Here is a 5,024-nt window from a genome sequence, read left to right as displayed (position 1 = left end):
CTGGCCGGCCATACACAATATGATGTCCCCACAGCCACCTACATATAGTGTGCTGCCCCCAACACAGAATATGATGCTCCACAGCCCCACAGACAATACATTTTCCCACACACAGCATGATGCCTTCACAGATACCACCACACAGTCTGATTGTCCCTCTGGCCACCCATACACAATATGATGTCCCCACAGCCACCTACATATAGTATGCTGCCCCCAACACAGAGCACAATGCTCCTCAACCCCCCACACAGTACATTTTCTCATACACAAGATGATGCCCCACAGACACCACCACACAGTCTGATGCCCTTCTGGCCGGCCATACACAATATGATGCTCCCACAACCACCTACATACAGTATGATGCCCCCATACAGAGTATAATGCTCTACAGCCCCGCACACAGTACATGTTCCCACACATAGTATGATGCCCTCACAGATACCACCACACAGTCTGATGCCGCTCTGGCCACCCATACACAATATGATGCTCCACAGCCATCTACTTATAGTATGATCTCTCACACAGAGCACAATGCTCCACAGCCCCCACACAGTACATTTTCCCACACACATTATGATGCCCCCACATAAACATTCCACTTTCATGTGTGACATGACGAGAAGGTCTTTGCTGCTCTTTCAGTCTGCTCCTAAACTGGATGGTGAGGTAGGGATCTGATGGCTCCCTGTTTCACTGTTTTATTCAGCTGTATCTGTGTCCAAAGGATACTGATACAGTTGATATTGAAACATTCCCCCGACCTCCCGACATTCATTAATTTTCCCCTGGATCTGGGTCAGTTGCGTGGTGTGGATGTCCTATGTATCTTGTATCCATGAGAATTGAGTCCTATGTCCCCCATCTGAATGGAGCAGTAACGTGTACCGGGGACCACATACCATTTATTTCTATGGGTCTATATGGGCGGTAGTGCAAATGTGTGACCACCACTCCAATAAACAGTGAAGGAGGCACAGGTCATGTATGTGCAGTATTGCACCATTTAGAGCAAGGGGACGCAGGACCTGGTGCCTTGGGGAACAAAGACCAGTAGTGTGAATGCACCCTTAGCACAGAGATAGCAGATCAGTCAGCCGCAGAGAGGTAGAACCTGCTGGATCAGATCTCCAGGGCAGGGTGTGTGTCAGTGGACATTTATCCGAGCAGATAGAGGAACTGAGGGCAGAGTCACTCTCTGAGCCCTCTCCGCAGAGGGCAGGTGCCACTAGTGTGAAGGCTGCTTTACACGGTACGACCGATTGTGCAATTTCACAATCGATCGTACCCGCCCCCGTCCTTTTTGCTTCACGGGCAAATCGCTGGCCGTGGCACACAAAGTCGGTAACCCCCCGTCACACATACTTACCTCCCGTCCGACCTCGCTGTGGGCGGCGAACGTCCACTTCCTGGAGTGGGAGGGACGTTCGGCGTCACAGCGACGTCACACGGCCGCTGGCCAATAGAAGCGGAGGGGCGGAGATGAGCGGGATGTAAACATCCCGCCCACCTCCTTCCTTCCACATAGCCGGCGAGAGCCGCGGGTCGCAGGTAAGGGATGTTCATCGTACCCGGGGTGTCACACGGAGCGGCGTGTGCTACCCGGGGAACAATGAACAATTAAATTAAACGATATTATGAAACCTAGAGAGCAGTACACGACTCACGATTTGTGAGCGATACTGCGTCGCTAGGAGGTGTCACACAGGCCGGCATCGCCAGCGATGCAAGATGTGCGTCACAAAAAACGTGACCCCGACGATCTATCGCACGATAGATCTTGTGGTGTAAAGCAGCCTTAAGACTGTGTGCGCACGCTGCGTTTTTTTTGCCTATAGTTTTGGGTTGACAAAAAAACTGCGGCATGTCAATTTTTTGTGCATTTTTTTTAGGCCTAGCAGCTATTGATTTCACTAAAAAAATCATGAAAAACAAGCAAAAAACACCCAAAAAAACCCCATATGAGTTTTGTTCTTGCATTTTCTGCCACAAGGTGCAGAATTTTCTGAAGCGTGCGGACATAGCATGTCCAGTAATCATCAATTAGAACTAGCAGAATAAAAGGTTGCGCAAATAAGCCGCCCCCGTGTCAGCAGCCGGGCTGCTCGGATCCGGATCCGCGATGGCTCGAGGGGTGTCCGGACCCAGGGGTCATGCGGCCACTCAAATGAAGGGGGTATTTACAAGGGGATTGTATATTTAGAGTTTGTGACGCCACCCGTGGTATGTGGTAATGTGGAGTACCACCGCTGCAGTTTGGAGTACCCGGGGGCGATGGAGTGGGGCAGCCGGAGGTTAGAACCCTCCACAGGTAGGGGGGATACCCCGGGACTCGGTGATGGGAGCTGGGGAGTGCCATGGGGAGCGAAGAGGGACACTTTCGTACTCACACAGTCCACAAAGCTGACACCGACAACTGGATAAACCAAAATTCTGGACACCGCTGCCGCTGAGGGGAGCTAGTTTGGGTCCCATCCCGATGGTGCTGCCTGGTGATCTGAGACCTTTCTCCTGGCACTTAGTTCCCTTCTTAGTTGGCCCCGGTAGCATAAAACTAGTCGGGTCCCGCTCCCCAGTATGGCTAACTGCGGGAGCTTGCTCTCAGGGTTCACGCTTGGGATTTTCTAGACCGTTTTAGTGGAAAGTCCTATCCCCCTTGTTGCGCTAGTACCCCGATTTCGGAGCGGGTGGAGAACGGATCTTAAAGGCTCCATCCTCGTTGGGTAAATTGTCAGGTTGCCTGAAGCTGCTTCCTGACCTAGGGTCCACGTACCCCGTTGTACCCTGGTCCCAACCCGGTGATGGTACAAGGCCGCCGGCTGTCCTCCTCCACAGTTTCGTGCCCCTTGTCACGATCCCCAGCGTCCGGGGGTCAAGCTCCTACTAGGCCCAGACCAACGTCTGCTACCTAGTTGCTTCCAAGGAGCCCGGCTCCTGACCTCCTCTCTCCTTCACTCCTTACACTTCACTCTCCAACTGAACTACTCCTGACACTCCTGACCTACCCTTAACCAACCCCCCCCCAAGTGGGCCACCCTATTCCACTCAGGCCGTCCACTGGTGTGTCTGGTGGGTGTGGTGCACAGTGTACCTAGGATTTTATTGACTGATGTAGGCAACACCATATAGCTGGGGACCCATAACCAAGGAGGCGATGGATATTGCACAGAAGGGCAGATTGCACAATACCCTGTGAAGACCTGATAGTCCAGGGGCGTCACACAAACACAACAATTTTTATTTGATTTTTGCGCGATCTGGGATATATTTTACATTGGAGTCTATGGAAAACGGATTTGTTAACTGATTTCTATTTCACCGCCCATTTTTCTCTCATTTCCAAAGGATCCATTGGGTTTTTTTTCCCTTTTTCTGATCCACTTCAAATGGAAGATAAATAGCGGTCCATTAACGGACCCGTTCTTCATAGACACCAATGTTAAAAAAAATGGATCTTGAAAAAAACTATTTTTTTGAAAAGGAATAAAAAAGTTGTGCAACTTTGGATCCGTTCTATCGGATAATTACTGTACATGTGAACATGGCCCTAATCCGAGCGTTTGGTATCGCACTGATGAGGAGAATCGGCCATTTTTACCACATGACGAATGCCACAAGAACCGATGGCGTTTTTCACCATTTTTTCCCATTTTTCACGTAAATTTAATGCTGACAGTGAAAAGTGTGACTTGTTATGTGATAACAAAGCCCTCATGGGAGCAGAAAATAAAAAAAACGGTTCTTTGACGTAAATTAGACGGGAAGGGGTTAAAAACTAGGACTGTGTGTTAAAATGAGGGCAGAGCTGGCACCTGATGGCGTTTTTCACCTTTTGTTTTCGTTTTTCACGTAAATTTAATGTTGACAGTGAAAAGTGTGACTTGTTATGTGATAACAAAGCCCTCATGGGGTAGAAAATAAAAAAAAAAACGGTTCGTTGAGGTAAATTAATCGGGAAGGGGTTAAAAACTAGGACTGTGTGTTAAAATGAGGGCACAGCTGGCACCTGATGGCGTTTTTCACCATTTTTTTTTCGTTTTTCACGTAAATTTAATGTTGACAGTGAAAAGTGTCACTTGTTATGTGATAACAAAGCCCTCATGGGGTAGAAAATAAAAAACAAAACGGTTCGTTGAGGTAAATTAATCGGGAAGGGTTTAAAAACTAGGACTGTGTGTTAAAATGAGGGCACAGCTGGCACCTGATGGCGTTTTTCACCATTTTTTTTTTCGTTTTTCACGTAAATTTAATGCTGACAGTGAAAAGTGTGACTTGTTATGTGATAACAAAGTCCTCATGGGGGCAGAAAATAATAAAAAAAAAAAACGGTTCTTTGAGGTAAATTAGACGGGAAGGGGTTAAAAACTAGGACTGTGTGTTAAAATGAGGGCACAGCTGGCACCTGATGGCGTTTTTCACCATTTTTTTTCGTTTTTCAGCTAAATGAAATGCTGACAGTGAAAAGTGTGACTTGTTGTGTGATAACAAAGCCCTCATAAGGGCAGAAAATAAAAAAAATCGGTTCTTTGAGGTAAATTAGACGGGAAGGGGTTAAAAACTAGCACTGTGAGGGCACAGCTGGCACCTGATGGCGTTTTTCACCATTTTTTTCCGTTTTTCACGAAAATTTAATGCAGAAACATTGAAAAGTGTGACTTGTTATGTGATAACAAAGCCCTCATAAGGGCAGAAAATAAAAAAAACGGTTCTTTGAGGTAAATTAGACGGGAAGGGGTTAAAAACTAGCTCTGTGTGTTAAAATGAGGGCACAGCTGGCACCTGTGGGACTGTGGCGATGCCATGTTGTCAGGTGTTTTTACTTTGTACGTGTTTTTCCCCCCACATGCCCACTGGCTGGCACACACCCTGCCCTGAGGGGCCGCTCCGCAGCTGCCGCCCCTCCACCACCACACACAACTGTTATTTTGGAACATCTGGGCAGTTCCACGTCACTAAATAGCATGAGCTCGAAGGTGATTGGTCGACTGCTTCCGAGCCTTCTTATTGGCTGAGCGGAA

The sequence above is a fragment of the Anomaloglossus baeobatrachus genome, chromosome 4 (genome assembly GCF_048569485.1).
Source record: "Anomaloglossus baeobatrachus isolate aAnoBae1 chromosome 4, aAnoBae1.hap1, whole genome shotgun sequence".
NCBI classification, from domain to species: Eukaryota; Metazoa; Chordata; class Amphibia; order Anura; family Aromobatidae; genus Anomaloglossus; species Anomaloglossus baeobatrachus.
Note: the sequence above shows the minus strand (reverse complement) of the source record.